The sequence below is a fragment of the Aethina tumida genome, chromosome 3, assembly GCF_024364675.1.
Source record: "Aethina tumida isolate Nest 87 chromosome 3, icAetTumi1.1, whole genome shotgun sequence".
Lineage (NCBI taxonomy): Eukaryota > Metazoa > Arthropoda > Insecta > Coleoptera > Nitidulidae > Aethina > Aethina tumida.
The window spans coordinates 5801654-5819857 of NC_065437.1; positions in this window are offsets into that span (position 1 = coordinate 5801654).

Below are 18204 nucleotides of genomic sequence, written 5' to 3' on the forward strand. Positions count from 1 at the left end.
CCATCCTCTGAAGAGTCACTAGTACTCCCAAATATTATACAGGCTGTTCGTTATTGACCTTTACATTGGTGCATCTTCAAACATAATAAATATAATGTCTGCATTCTTACAAAAATTGTGACAGATTATTGGTCTAACTAAGATGTCTGTAAAGCCATCAATTTTGAAGTTGGAATGGTCATTTTTGGCATACATATTAACCAAAGGCCATCCTCTGAAGAGTCACTAGTACTCCCAAATATTATACAGGGTGTTCGTTATTGACCTTTACATTGGTGCATCTTCAAACATAATGAATATAATGTCTGCATTCTTATAAAAATTGTGACAGATTATTGGTCTAACTAAGATGTCTGTAAAGCCATTTATTTTGAAGTTAGAATGTTCATTTTTGGCATACATATTAACCAAAGGCCATCCTCTGAAGAGTCACTAGTACTCCCAAATATTATACAGGGTGTTCGTTATTGACCTTTACATTGGTGCATCTTAAAATATAATAAATATAATGTCTGCATTCTTTCAAAAATTGTGACAGATTATTGGTCTAACTAAGATGTCTGTAAAGCCATTTATTTTGAAGTTAGAATGTTCATTTTTGGCATTCATATTAACCAAAGGCCATCCTCTGAAGAGTCACTAGTACTCCCAAATATTATACAGGGTGTTCGTTATTGACCTTTACATTGGTGCATCTTAAAATATAATAAATATAATGTCTGCATTCTTCCAAAAATTGTGACAGATTATTGGTCTAACTAAGATGTCTGTAAAGCCATTTATTTTGAAGTTAGAATGTTCATTTTTGGCATACATATTAACCAAAGGCCATCCTCTGAAGAGTCACTAGTACTCCCAAATATTATACAGGGTGTTCGTTATTGACCTTTACATTGGTGCATCTTAAAATATAATAAATATAATGTCTGCATTCTTTCAAAAATTGTGACAGATTATTGGTCTAACTAAGATGTCTGTAAAGCCATTTATTTTGAAGTTAGAATGTTCATTTTTGGCATTCATATTAACCAAAGGCCATCCTCTGAAGAGTCACTAGTACTCCCAAATATTATACAGGGTGTTCGTTATTGACCTTTACATTGGTGCATCTTAAAATATAATAAATATAATGTCTGCATTCTTCCAAAAATTGTGACAGATTATTGGTCTAACTAAGATGTCTGTAAAGCCATTTATTTTGAAGTTAGAATGTTCATTTTTGGCATACATATTAACCAAAGGCCATCCTCTGAAGAGTCACTAGTACTCCCAAATATTATACAGGGTGTTCGTTATTGACATTTACATTGGTGCATCTTCAAACATAATAAATATAATGTCTGCATTCTTACAAAAATTGTGACAGATTATTGGTCTAACTAAGATGTCTGTAAAGCCATTTATTTTGAAGTTAGAATGTTCATTTTTGGCATACATATTAACCAAAGGCCATCCTCTGAAGAGTCACTAGTACTCCCAAATATTATACAGGGTGTTCGTTATTGACCTTTACATTGGTGCATCTTAAAATATAATAAATATAATGCCTGCATTCTTCCAAAAATTGTGACAGATTATTGGTCTAACTAAAATGTCTGTAAAGCCATTAATTTTGAAGTTGGAATGTTCATTTTTGGCGTACATATTAACCAAAGGCCATCCTCTGAAGAGTCATTATTAGTACTCCCAAATATTATACAGGGTGTTCGTTATTGACCTTTACATTGGTGCATCTTAAAATATAATAAATATAATGCCTGCATTCTTACAAAAATTGTAACAAACTATTGGTCTAACTGAAATGTCTGTAAAGCCATCAATTTTGAAGTTGGAATTTTCATTTTTGGCGTACATATTAACAAAAGGCCATCCTCTGAAGAGTCATTATTAGTACTCCCAAATATTATACAGGGTGTTCGTTATTGACCTTTACATTGGTGCATCTTAAAATATAATAAATATAATGCCTGCATTCTTCCAAAAATTGTGACAGATTATTGGTATAACTAAAATGTCTGCAAAGCCGTTAATTTTGAAGTTGGAATGTTCATTTTTGACATACATATTAACTAAAGGCTATCCTCTAAAGATCCATTATTAGTACTTTCAAATATTACACAGGGTGTTCGATATTGACGTTTACATTTCATCATCAACTTTTTTAATTTCAATAATAATTAATATTAACTTTATCTATTTCATTTCTAAGATCATTCAGATTGTCCAGCTATTAGAATTTTATACTTTATACTACTAAAACTCTTCTTCTTTCTTTGGCATCCACTTCATCGACAAATTTATTGGCTTCATTTTTTCAAGTCTGCTCAATGTCCATACTTTTGTTTCTTGTCTTAGTTTTATCCTATCATCATACTAATATTCCAGTTTCATTAACCATTAGCTAACTAAATTAATATTTCGAGTACTGAGAGCAAGTGTGAGTTCCAAAACTATCCATTCAGTTTTTAGTATTATTTTAAGCACACAAAATTTTCCCCTGTGCGTCCCACAGTATCGATTCGTGCGAATCCTGCTGCACAGTTATTTACATTGTGCAACGAGTGAAATTACACAGAACGACGCTACAATGTTGTAATTGCGACATCGCCTTAATTACGATTGTTTGACGGATGGCGGTGGAGATAAATTTAATTTTTACGATGCAAATACCGAAATTAAAAAGTCCGTTTTTACACGGAATAATCGGACAGTAAACTAATGTTCGAATTTAAAATTAATTTAATACCACGCTCAACGACGGATTTACAATGGACAATCAACGTTTTATCTATTTTTTTATGGCACGAAATGTTCGAATGTGTTGTTTTAAAATCAAGATTTACGATTAATGTTGAATGCGCCACTCTTTATGATCTGCAAAAGTATATGGATCATTTTAAGTGGAATCGTAACAAATCTAAAACTATTAAATAATATATTCATTTTTATTGTCAACTGAATAAAATTATTCAATAGAATTGTCAGAGACGAGTATAAGTATCACTCAGAATTCATCTGGGTAATAAAATGATAAATTTGAAACAAAAACATCAAATGTACTTTAATCACAAAATTGGATATCAATAGTGTTATACATTATCAACAAAAAATAAACAAATATTTGACTACCCCTGTTACTGCCTATTCTAAAATTATTAAATAAAGTATTCATTACTATTGTCAATTGAATAATGTTATTCAATACAACTGTCACAGTCGAATATGAATATCACTGAGATATTTAATTCTGGTGATGTTCAAAGTATAAAAAATTGGCATCAGAATTTATGTAAATAATAAAAATTAAATTTGAATAAAGAAAATAAAATACAATAGGATTAAATATAATTACAAAATTAGGGATCCATAGTGTCACACAGTAATAAAACACATTACCAGCAGAAAATATACTAATATTTAAATACTTGTGTTACTGACTAATCCAAAATTATTAAATAAAGTATTCATTACTATTGTCAATCGAATAATGTTATTCAATACAACTGTCACAGTCGAATATGAATATCACTGAGATATTTAATTCTGGTGACGTTCAAAGTATAAAAAATTGGCATCAGAATTCATGTAAATAATAAAAATTAAATTTGAAAGAAGAAAATAAAATCCTATTTAATTACAAAATTAGGGGTCCATAGTGTCACACATTAATAAAATACGTTACCAACAGAAAATGTACTAATATTTAAATACTTGTGTTACTGCGTAATCCAAAATTATTAAATAAAGTATTTATTACTATTGTCAATTGAATAATGTTATTCAATACAACTGTTACAGAGGAATATGAATATCACTGAGATATTTAATTCTGGTGACGTCCAAAGTATAAAAAATTGGCAACAGAAAACACGTAAATAATAAAAATTAAATTTGAATGAAGAAAATAAAATCCTATTTGATTACAAAATTAGGGGTCCATAGTGTCACACATTAATAAAACACGTTACCAACGGAAAATGTATATAATATTTAAGTACTTATGTTACTAACTAATCCAAAATTATTAAATAAAGTATTCATTACTATTGTCAATTGAATAATGTTATTCAATACAACTGTCACAGTCGAATACGAATATCACTGAGATATTTAATTCTGGTGACGTTCAAAGTATTATATAAAAAATTGGCATCAGAATTTATGTTAATAATAAAAATTAAATTTGAAAGAAGAAAATAAAATTCTATTTAATTACAAAATTAGGGGTCCATAGTGTCACACATTAATAAAACACGTTACCAACAGAAAATGTACTAATATTTAAATACTTGTGTTACTGCCTAATCCAAAATTATTAAATAAAGTATTTATTACTATTGTCAATTGAATAATGTTATTCAATACAACTGTTACAGTGGAATATGAATATCACTGAGATATTTAATTCTGGTGACGTCAAAAGTATAAAAAATTGGCAACAGAAAACACGTAAATAATAAAAATTAAATTTGAAAGAAGAAAATAAAATCCTATTTGATTACAAAATTAGGGGTCCATAGTGTCACACATTAATAAAACACGTTACCAACGGAAAATGTATATAATATTTATGTACTTGTGTTACTAACTAATCCAAAATTATTAAATAAAGTATTCATTACTATTGTCAATTGAATAATGTTATTCAATACAACTGTCACAGTCGAATACGAATATCACTGAGATATTTAATTCTGGTGACGTTCAAAGTATTATATATAAAATTGGCATCAGAATTTATGTTAATAATAAAAATTAAATTTGAAAGAAGAAAATAAAATTCTATTTAATTACAAAATTAGGGGTCCATAGTGTCACACATTAATAAAACACGTTACCAACAGAAAATGTACTAATATTTAAATACTTGTGTCCCTGACTAAACTAAAATTATTAAATAACGTATTCATTACTAATGTCAATTGAATAATGTTATTCAATACAACTGTTACAGTGGAATATGAATATCATTGAGATATTTAATTCTGGTGACGTCCAAAGTATAAAAAATTGGCAACAGAAAACACGTAAATAATAAAAATTCAATTTGAAAGAAGAAAATAAAATCCTATTTGATTACAAAATTAGGGGTCCATAGTGTCACACATTAATAAAACACGTTACCAACGGAAAATGTATATAATATTTAAGTACTTGTGTTACGAACTAATCCAAAATTATTAAATAAAGTATTCATTACTATTGTCAATTGAATAATGTTATTCAATACAACTGTCACAGTCGAATATGAATATCACTGAGATATTTAATTCTGGTGACGTTCAAAGTATTATATATAAAATTGGCATCAGAATTTATGTTAATAATAAAAATTAAATTTGAAAGAAGAAAATAAAATTCTATTTAATTACAAAATTAGGGGTCCATAGTGTCACACATTAATAAAACACGTTACCAACAGAAAATGTACTAATATTTAAATACTTGTGTCCCTGACTAAACTAAAATTATTAAATAACGTATTCATTACTAATGTCAATTGAATAATGTTATTCAATACAACTGTTACAGTGGAATATGAATATCATTGAGATATTTAATTCTGGTGACGTCCAAAGTATAAAAAATTGGCAACAGAAAACACGTAAATAATAAAAATTAAATTTGAAAGAAGAAAATAAAATCCTATTTGATTACAAAATTAGGGGTCCATAGTGTCACACATTAATAAAACACGTTACCAACGGAAAATGTATATAATATTTAAGTACTTGTGTTACGAACTAATCCAAAATTATTAAATAAAGTATTCATTACCATTGTCAATTGAATAATGTTATTCAATACAACTGTCACAGTCGAATATGAATTTGAAAGAAGAAAATAAAATTCTATTTAATTACAAAATTAGTTAGGGGTCCATAGTGTCACACATTAATAAAACACGTTACCAACAGAAAATGTACTAATATTTAAATACTTGTGTCCCTGACTAAACTAAAATTATTAAATAACGTATTCATTACTAATGTCAATTGAATAATGTTATTCAATAGAACTGTCACAGTCGAATATAAATATAATTGAGATATTTAGTTGAGTTGACGTTCAAAGTATAAAAAATTAATGCAACAATCACTTTATTTTAATTCAATTTATTTAATTAAATCTTTTTTAAAAGTTTCTTAATTAGATATTTGATTAACTATCATTAATGTCTTTATTGTTTGTCACTTGAAAAATATTATTCATTATAATTGTTAAAATAATATCTAAAGTTGAAAAAATTTGCATAAAAAATAAAATTACAAAATTAATCACAGATTAGTAATAGAACAGGCTGTTGGACAAAACTTTTAACAATTAAAAAAACAATTACAATTACTTTTAACAATTATTATTTCATAGTAAGTATCACCGAAACTAATCTGGATTAAAAGAAAATGTTATTTACAGTAGTCATATAACTTTCAATAAGAAAATTATAACGAGCTGTTGCAATAAGTTTAAGCAAATGCAGCTGCATGCATACATAGCTAATAATATTACAAGTTGTAGTGACATTCTTACGACTTTACAAACAAAGCAATAAAACCGTAGTAGACTATTAAAATAAAATCATTCGGTTTAGTGTAATATATCTTATGTTCAGTTGACGCCTAAAAATTAAATGACCAACAATAAACGTCTATTTTCAATGTTTTGGCGAATATCTCATAATTTACAGCCGCAAAGATAAACAAAAAGGAATGCGATGCAGATAATAATAGTACCCCATCAACAATTAATGCCAATGATATTTAGAGGTAAGGTAAAAAGTGTTTTTGAGGTTTAAGTTTTAGTGCTTAAGCATTAGGATTCCGGAGTTACGACAATCAAAGGTGACATCCAACAAACATGTTCAACGTAATGCACTCTTATCTTGAAGTGTATCATTGTTTTTAACGAGGGCACTTAGCATTTAACTCATAAAAAACTTTTCGTAAGGACTTTGTATGTTTAAACCCCTTACTTTTTATTACCGTGACGGAAATGTTTTGTGTTTATAATAATTTTATACCTATTTAAGGAGAATCCATTACTATACCCTAATGATGTTAATTGGATGTTTTTGACCTTACTGGTTTGGTACAAGGAATAAATCATCAATTTATCCTTGTTTCCTGAATATCCTGTTAACACTGTATTATTTTTTCTCGGTTCGTCGGTCTTGATGCATTTTAAATTATCCAATTTAAAAGTTAAATATGAATGCTATCTGAAAGAATAATAATTCTAATACCATTAGACTTCAAAAATCGTCCTCTGAGGAGATAAAGTATCAAGATACATAAAATTACCATAGTGTAGTGCCACGCATCACAGGCTTTATCTCTCACAGACTAACTGGCAAAACAATCGATATGATGCTGGAGTTCGTGTTGGATGGGTTTAATTTTAAAGAAGATAGTTTTCGTTTTATGTCGGAAGCGACGTATCAGCTGTGAAATTTAATTTAACTTCCGGAATAACACAAATAAATATAAACTTCCAGCAACTTCAAGTGTCATTAAACAGATATCACCTTTTACGAACATTCATGAATCCCGTAACTGATTTGTATCTTCTTCACTTCAGTGGTTGAACACCCCACCAACGAATTTGTCTTTAAAACTTTTATTAAACGGTGGATTTATTGAAATAAATAATAAAACATCCAAAGCAAATGTCTTTGGTTCCTTCAGCGTTCATTATTCAATCCCTCTAATTACAACCGAGTCCACGTTACGTATAACTAGAAAACGGTCCATAACGACGATAATTTAAATGCAAATGCGAGTGGCCATTATGCCCCAACCCGAATGAAATCCGAATCGGTGCTTTACGCAAATATAGCAGAAAACGTCTCTTTAGAACTGATTTTAAGGCAACTCGTGAGCGTTTCGTTTACGAGGTGGATAGCTGCATTCTGATATGGAGTCAGGATGCAACGTCGCGGCAAAGCGTCGAGACAAGTGCCATATATAGGGAATGAGCCCCCCCATCGGCCCACCGCCCTAAAGTTCTGATACATATTACTCTTTATAGTAAATCGGGGCGAATTGATTGCGTCCACCTAAACGTAAAATAGCTTGTTTATACAAACATATTTTAATTTAAAGTGATGATTAATTGAATGATGTGTCAGTAATGTTTAAGCAGTGAAAGGAATTCCCTTAACTTTATTGCAAATAAAATTTTCAAGTGCTTTTGTAATATACAGAATAATGAATAAAGCGGAACATCATCTACAGATTAAATTTATGGATCGTAAAAAATTTAATATGAAGTTTATCCTTAAAAACCGTAAGGGCTTTGTGTCAGTTCATAAATTAGTTATTTTAAAATTATTTGCGTTTAAAATTGATATTTTAGTGGCGAATCGGTTTCATAAAGCAATTTTGCATAGAAATGTTTAATTTGAAGATTTATTATTAAACATAATACATGTGGAACTACTTAATTTTATTAATACTTCCTTTTAAAAATTGCTCTATATATTTTCACTGCTTAATTTCTCAAAATATTACATTTAATATTGTAAAAAAATATTTTTTGATTTTAATACATCATTAAAGGTTGGGTTATTAGTTTATTTATTGAAATTAAACTTACTTAACAAACAAGTCAATTAAATATGAGACAATTTGACAGGACAAAATTGATTAATTTATGATGACTGAAATTATGATTTTCAATAAATTATTGTTTAACAAAAAAATACTTAAAATAAAAAACAAATAGAGATATAATATGTTTAATTTCAAATAACATTTTAATTTTTTAAATCAAAATTTGCTTCTAATTATTTTGATAATTAATTTAAAAAAATATATTTAACTATAATTTTTAAATTTTATTTTAAATTCTGTATTTTAGTTAATTTTAAAACAAGTAATATAATTAATAATATTTAATTAATATAAATTAATATCTATATTTAGAAATACCACATTAAAAAATATATAATATTTAACAATAATTTAAAAATTAAAATATTTAATAATATTCTTAATTTTCGATGGTTAATACATATATTTTTAGTAAATTATATTACTTTATATTCGATTTTATTAATATTCTACACTAAAGAGTTTAAAACACACTTTTTAATTCTAATTTTGAACTTATTTATACAAAAAAAAAAAATTAAATTATCCTAGTGTTAAAAATTTCACATTAAAAAAGTAACAAAATTAAATAATATAACATTAAATCATCATATCATATTATTAGAAATTCTACGTTAAAAAAGATAAAATTTAAATTAAATATTTAATAATAAATTTAAAATTGAAAATATATAATAATACTCAATATATTGATTAATATTTTTTAGTAAATTTCAGTAATTTTTTATTCCACTTCAATTTCATCCCCTAAACTAAAGAGATTAAAATACGTTTTTTATAATAACATTTTTTAATTCTAACTTTGAATTACATATTGATTGTACATATGTAAAAATAATCATTAAATAGAAATTTCAATTTAAAAAAATATTAAAATTAAATCATATTTAATAATAAAATAAAAATTAAAAATATTTAATAATAAGTAAAGTAGTAAATTATATTACTTATATACCCGATTTTATCAATTTCATCCTCACACTAAAAAGTTTAAAATATCTTTTCTTTGTACAAGAAATAATTAAATCATTTTTAATTCAAATTTTGAACTTATTTATACAATTTATACAATTAAATCATCCTATTATTAGTAATTTTACATAAAAAACAATAATAAAATTAAATAATCTAACATTAAATCATCATATTATTAGAAATTCCACATTAATAATAATAAATTAAAATAATAAATTAAAAATAAAAATATTTAATAATACTCTTTCATATTGATTAACATTTTTTCATGAATTTTATTAGTTTTTACTCGACTTTATCAATTTCATCCCCTAAATTAAAGAAATTAAAATAAGTTTTTTATAATAATTTATGATAATAATAATAAATATTTTTATTATTTTTTAGTAAATTATATTACATTTTTTCTACTCTATTAATTTAATACTCCACACGAAAGAGTTAAAAATATATTTTTATAGTAATAAAAATTTGATGATTCAATCTTTGAATAACATATTTATCAAAAAATTGTAAAAATAATAAGAAATCAATATATTATTAAAAATTGTAGGTTAAAAAATAATAATATTAATATTAAACAATGTTTAATAATAAATTAATATTATGTAATAATATTCTTAATTTTCATAACTAAATATTTTATTCTTTTTATTCCACTTTATCAATTTCATCGCCGAAACTAAAAAGTTTAAAATATATTTTTATCATAATATTTAGTAACATTTTTTAATTAAAACTGTGACTCAAAGTGTTAGTTTATTGTTTATTGCAGTAATGTAAAAATAATAATCATATTATCAGAAATTCCACATTAAAACTTAAATAAAATTTAATAATATTAATTTAATTAAAAATATTTAATAATATTATTATTCCAATTTATAACATTTTTGAATTTTGTTTGTTAAAATAATTTACTTTTTATTTGATTTTATCTTTAAGCTTTTAACATTTTTAAATTAATCTTTATCGTAGAATTAAATAATATTAATTAAATGACTAAATTATTCACATTACTACAATCTTAGTTCCGTTATGTATTATAATTATTAATTTTAAATATAAATTCGTTAATTAAATAAAAATTTAATAATATATTTAATTTTCATATATCGTTTATTATATAATAATGTATAATAAATTAAAATGCGTTTCTTTTAGTTAGAAGGTAATAAAAATTATCGTTTAAAATCATTAAAATGATAAAAATAATAAATTTTTACTTTTAATTAAGTTTTAATAAATAATACAAACCATTTTATTCGGCATAATCAATTTGATCCCATAAACTTTGGGTTTAATTGTTTTTCTTTTCCTTTATTCATCTTTAAAATTATATTTTAGAATATTATTTTCAGCAACTAAATAAAATATTAACATGTACAATCCACACAAGTGTTTTTTAACAAATTTCCATCCATTTAATTTTAGGTTCAAAATTTATTACATTTAATAAATTAAACTTTAAATTTAAATTTAATTATGAAATAATGACTATAATAAACAATTTATTAAATATATTATGGTATAAACTATATTTTAATATTTAGGCTGCAGAGTTTGTCAACTATAAACCTAATTTAAACAAAATAAAAATTATAATATAACTCTCAATAAAAGTAAGAAGAAAATACCTCAAATATTCAAACATGGACTTCCATCCCCCAAACAGGGGGTTTGTTTTCGAGATCAGAAATGCCGAAAGGGACCTCTAGCGAATTATCCGCACAAGTTGAACGCTCAATAATGCGAACAACCCCCGGCGACATCTTCCGCCGTGGCCGCAAACCCTCCGGGGACCGGCGGGCTCTAAAATAGAGGGTGAAAGTTTTCTATTTTTACGCCACTCGAAACGCAATAAACCCCGCACGACACTCGTAAAAACGTGAAGTGTCACATTATGGCACCGATGCCTTTTTTAATTACCGCCGTTTGATTTTCGATTTTTGATTCGGTCACGGCCCGGACTCGTAAATTCGGTTTATTTCCGGCAATTGTTTATTTTCCCTCGTTCCGTTGTCGGATCGACGGCAAGATTCCAATCTTGTCATCCAATGCAGAGCCGGTCTCTTGTTTTGATTATTTTTATTGCGGAATTTACGGTCTTGCGTGGCTTTTACAGTTTTATGGGTTCGATAAAAATGCAGAGCAGTATTTTTTTATTGTGATATGATGATAAACTAGAGTGTGGCTATTTATTGTACATGTAAATAAATTAAATAGTTTATTTAATGGTCGAAACTATTATAACCATTATGTGTTAATTGAATCATAAAACGTGCAATTTACAAGTACAACTCCACATAGTTGAATATTATTTAGAATTTTTATTTGCCCATAATATTAATAATTTAATTATTATAAGTTTGTAAAATTCATGTAATATAAAAAAAAATTGCAAAAATTGACGATGCAAATTTTAATAAATGGTGGAGGAGCCGGTTTGTAACTACTTATTGTTATTGCAGATTTTATTCAATGGGATCAATGAATTGATAGTCATTTGCATGGAAATATCTTAATGCGACTTTTATAATTAATTTTATTATCTTGATATTGTATATTAATTAAACTCTTATCTATGTGCATTGGCAATATTGCGAAACTAGAAGTGAGTAGGAGTGAGTGCAATTTCAATTCGAGTGCAATTCTTATTTTTTGTAGGGATACTGTCTATTTATACTATGGTCTATTTATCATCATGTCTTATATCAATAAAATTAAATACAATATTTAATAGAAATTATTGGTATATATATGTAACTTTACAATTATAATTTTGAATAAATAATTATATTTTTTGCAATAAAAGATATTAAAAGTAACAATAAATTGTAAAATACTTCATAAGAATCAATTAAAACATAATCTAATAACAAACAGTGATTTGAAATAAGTTATTTGTATATATAATTAATATATCCTTTTTTATTAATTTAATTTTATTTTATTAATATTTCATAAAAATACATTATTAAAATTATTTTTAAAAAGAATCATTATAATTTAATTTAAAATTTTAAAATTGAATGAAGAATAGTAAACACAATTAAAACAATTTAATAAAATTTATTAAAACAAAATATTTTAAAATAATTATTAATTAAAATTAATAAAAAAATAAATAATTAAAATATGTATAAGAAATTAACAAAATAATTAAGATTACTTTATAAAATACGTATAAATAAAAATAAAAAAACTTCGTCCCTTATGTAAATAATTTTAAAAATTATATAAAATATTAATTAACTAAGACTTTTTTTATTTTATCATAGGTACTTTTGTATTTATGTATTATTAAAAATAGCAAAATAATTAAACTAAATAATAATTTATACGAATTTATTATCATAATATTTATTAATTTTTAAAAATATTTAAAATTAAAATAATTCAGTTACGTGAATAATAATTCTGAAATATTTAATAAAAATAAAACATTAAAATTACTTATTATGAAATAAAAAATAATAAAATGTTTTTTTGTAGTATACATAATTCAAAATAGAAAAATCAGTAAATTAATTGATTTATATAATTTTATTAACAAAATATTTATTTATTATTAAATATAAAAATAAATATTAAGTGATAATTAGTTTTTTTTATTTATCATAGCAAAATAATTAAATTAAATAATTGATACGAATTTATTATCAAGAAATATATATTTATTAATTTTTAAAACAGTTAAAATTAATTCTGTCAAGTGAACATTAATTACTTATTGTGAAACATAAAATAATAAAAAATTATTATTTCATAATTCAAAATAGTAAATTAAATGATTTATATAAATTTATTAACAAAAAATATTTATTTATTAATATATGAAAGAATAATGAAATTACTTTAACAACTGGTAAAAAGGAAATTATTTCTTGTATTAATCTTTTTATTAAATATAAATAAAATTTATACAATATTTATGAACATTCATTGAAAAATAATATTTCATACATATATGCAATAAATAATTATTAATTTATTTAATTTTATTGAATATAATTAAATAGATCATGAATTTAAACATTAAATAACTAAGATATAAAATTAATTTACAAAACATTATTATTAATAATTGAAGTTATTTTTTTTTATAAATGAATGATGAATTTTTAACATAATTTAACAATAAAATATTAATATATTATTTATCAAAATAAATTTTATTAAACATTATACAATAATTGAAAATTTGAAAATAAATAAATACGAATTATAATTCACATTTTACAATTAATTATTAATTAAAATTATTTTTAAAATAGGAATAAAAAAATTAATAAATAACATAATGAATTTAAATATTAATTAAATTTAAATTTGATTTTTACAAAAGATATTTTATAAAATGTATTTTATTTATTCAATTTTTTATAATCCGAATTATTATATATTTAATATAATATTTACTAAAATAATAATCAGACTGAAATTTATTAAAAACATTATCTAAATATTTTTAAGATAATTATAATATGAAACATTTATTATTTACTTTTACTTGAAATATAATTTTTGAATGTAAAATTGAAAATAACATACATAATAAGATTATTTAAAAAAATAAGTAATGTTTTAAAATTAGATAATTTTTAAAATAAAAAATGGTATTTTGATTCATAATGTGGAATGTACCATACCATACCATTAAATTAAGAAAATAGTTATAATAGTTAAAATGTAGAAAATAGTATGTTTATATTAAATTTCTAAAAAACATATAATTTAGTTAGAAGAATGCTTAATATTTTTTGTACTAAAAAATATTAGTTTTATGTTGATCGCATTTCATTTCAAAAAATTCTATTCCAGATTATGGCGCAATCCTTAACCAATTTCGTCAACACGCCACGTTCAACGATACCTCCCTCTAAAAGCAAGGCGAATAACAATTGTCTGCAACCCTTTTATGAAGTGCTTGTCTGCATTCAAGACATTTACGGAAAGGCGTAACAGAATTCGTGAAATTCTTTGAATGGTGTTTCTGACCTTCGGACTGTTCGTTTGACATGGATGCGAGTCGAAACTATCTCAACAACTAAACAAATTAAACACGAACAATTAAAACTAGTTTTACGTTACCTCGAGCAAAAAAAAAATTGATAGGTTGAAACGTTAATAAAAAATATAACGGATGAATCAAAGTTTGTTGAGTAATCCAAATGACCTCTTAAACAAATTATATGGCAATAAAAAATAAAGATACCTCTATGGTATTATCACATGAATATTGATTTCCGATTTTTTATCTTTTATTAGCGTTCTTTATGGCTCCGTTAATTAATAATATGGGTTTTAAATATCTTATCTTGGATAAATTTGAATAATGGAGCTAAATTATCTTTGATATATACATAGATGTATATATTTGAATAATGGATTATAATTATGGGGCCATTAAGTTTATTCATATCCTTCTTTTACTGTAAATATGGAGGGACCCACGAATTAATGCCAAAAACTTGTAGCATATATTTGTAAAAAAAGTTGGCACTATCTGACAACAAATTGAACAATTACCAGTGCACACGCAGGAAGGCCACAAGGCAATATAAAACCCGAACAAAAGTACTACGTACCGTTGTCCCAACAGGAAAATACGGTGGCCTCGTAAAAAAGGGTTGTGGGCCATTAAAAGTGCCCTTGTCCGGCCATTTGTTCGGTCGCAACGCGATTTTTTTTTTACTGTCGCCCTTACCTACGCATTTTCGAGTTCGTCCGTCCGATGCAGTCCTTCCGGAGCGTCCGGACAGTATTGATTATTCTATCGAAGTCCAATTCCTTAACATGCCTTATTGGATAACGTAAGTGTTTGAATCAATTTAATTTATTTTACATTAAATAATAACATGTGGGTGTAATGGTTTAACAATTGCAATTAATAATGTTAGATACTGACAAAGTTAACTATTAAAAGCCAGTTTTACTGTTTATCTATTTACTAATATTGTTTTAGCCGCCATTTTATATAAAAATCAGTCTCATAAATTTGTCACAATAATTTTCTTCAATTCTTTGTGTTGTTTTGGATTCAAATTTTAGATTATTAATAATCAGTTTCAATATAATCGATGAAATAATATTATTCAGTCGAACTGTCATTTTATAATATATAATTCACATTTATATTAATAAAAATATGAGTTAAATAATGTATAATATCTTGTTGTTAATATGAAAGGAAAGCTAAATATTTTTTTTGTCGTCTCCTCTCTCCTGACTTTTCAGTATAAATACAACACCAAAGGATTATGTAAATATATACGAAAAGTGCCACCATAATACGTACCTCCAACTTTAAATTAAGATAGAAGATAAGATGTCACCTGTAAATTTCCTGATCCCGTGAATTTCCCCCTTGTCTGGTGAGAGCAAGCAAGGAGTTTGCAGATTTTAAATAGAACTTTTCTAAAAATCAATACAGGCGAAACGTGATTGAAAATTCAAGGGGAATTGTATAACTTTATCCGTTTTATAAATACACGTTATGTCCGTCTTAACATTTTAATTGTGTTGCCCAAATACGCCGAAGTAATGAATAAATTACTAGACTGGAAAAGTTTTAACGAAATTAATGCGGAGGTTAGATTAGTTTGCGTTGGGCTAGGTTAAGTTAAATTAACTTTTTAACCAGCTGTTTAATTAAGCAAAATATTAAAAATAATAAAAATAAGAATGTCATAAAATAAACAAAGTATTATTTTCGTATGTAAATATTTCCTTAAAAATATGTTTATAAAATATATTGTGTAATTTTTAATTAACTAATATGTTCAATATATTTTAATATTATAATTTTATGGCGATTAATTCTTTTATAATTAATGGAAATATTTCGATAATTGTCTAAAATATTTAGGAAACAAAAATATTTTATACAAAAACATAAAATTTGATAATAAAAATTATTTTATAATCATTAATTAATTAAATATTACTTAAAATAGTTATTATATTCTACTTTTAATAAAAAAATATTTTAATAAATATTTATAATTTTATTTTATTTAAATCATTTGAAATATTTTCTACCAATTAAAAGTTCTACAAAATATTATAAAAGTATTTCCAATGTAATGTAAAAATTATTTTATTATAAATTAAAAAAAATAGTAATCTAAAAATGTTTCATTATATTATACTATGTATAAAAATTAATTAATTCTAATATTAAATTTTAAATTACTTAAAAAAATCTCTAAAAATAAAATTTATTTGGAAAAAATATTTAATTAATATTTATTTAATTTTTTAATTTTAATTAATTTAATGTTTTAAATTTTATAATTAAACAAATATTAAAGTAATATTACTTAGATAATTTGAATTTTACAAAAGAAATAATTATTTTAATTTAATAAAAAATAGAATTAAATACAATGAAATGATCTTTTCATTAATTTAAAAAAAATAAATTTTTATATAAAAAAAACTCAAATTAAAATATTAACAAAAACTAAACATTTTAATTTTAATTAATTTAATATTGCTTAATATTTATTCTACTATAAAATAATTACTATTTATTAGTAAAAAAATATTTCATGACATATTTTAATAAATATTTATAATTTTATTTGGAAATAATATTTTATAGTAATACTTCTTAATTGTAATTAATTAAAATTTTTAAATTTTATAATAGAACAAATATTAGAGTAATCTTACTTTCATAATTTAATTATGAGTTGAACATTTTACAAAAGTAATAATTATTTTATTTAAATAAAAAATTAAATTATAGAATTAAATACAGCGAAATTGATTTGAATTTTATTAATTTAGAAAAAAATAAAATTTTAATAAAAAAAACTAAAATTAAATTTATTAGCAAATACTATTTAACATATTTTTTTTATAATTATTTTTTGAAATAATTACTATTATTAATAAAAAATATTTTATGCCATATTTAATAAATAGAAATTTTACAAAGTAATAATTATTTTAATTAAACAAAAAATTAAATTATAGAATTAAATACAGCGAAATTGATTTGATTTTTATTAATTTAGAAAAAATTAAAATTTTAATAAAAAAAAATTAAATTAAACGTATTAACAAATACTATTTAACATCTTTTTAATTTTAATTATTTTATGATATAATTACTATTATTAATAAAAAATATTTTATGTTATATTTTAAGAAATATTCATAATATTAATTTATTTGAAACAGTAATAACTATAATGTATTATACACTATTTATTAATAAAGAAATGTACTCTATTTTAATAAATATAAATAATTTTAATTTATTTGAAATATTTGAAATATTATTTTACCAATTAGAAGTACTACAAAATAATATAAAAGTACTGAATCGGTAAAGTAATAATTATATTATTAAATAAAACAGAATCAATAATAATTATTTATTTTTAATTTTAATTATGCATTAAAATGTTAGTATTAAGATTAAAACTGCTATTCGAGAAGATAAATAACAAAATTACTTCAAAATATATCGAAAATATTTGATAGCAATACTTTTTAAACATAATTAATTAACTTACATACTTACATAATTAAATTGCAAATATTTTTTTAAAAAGAAATAATTAAATAGATAATAGAATTAGTGTATATTTAATGATTTAAT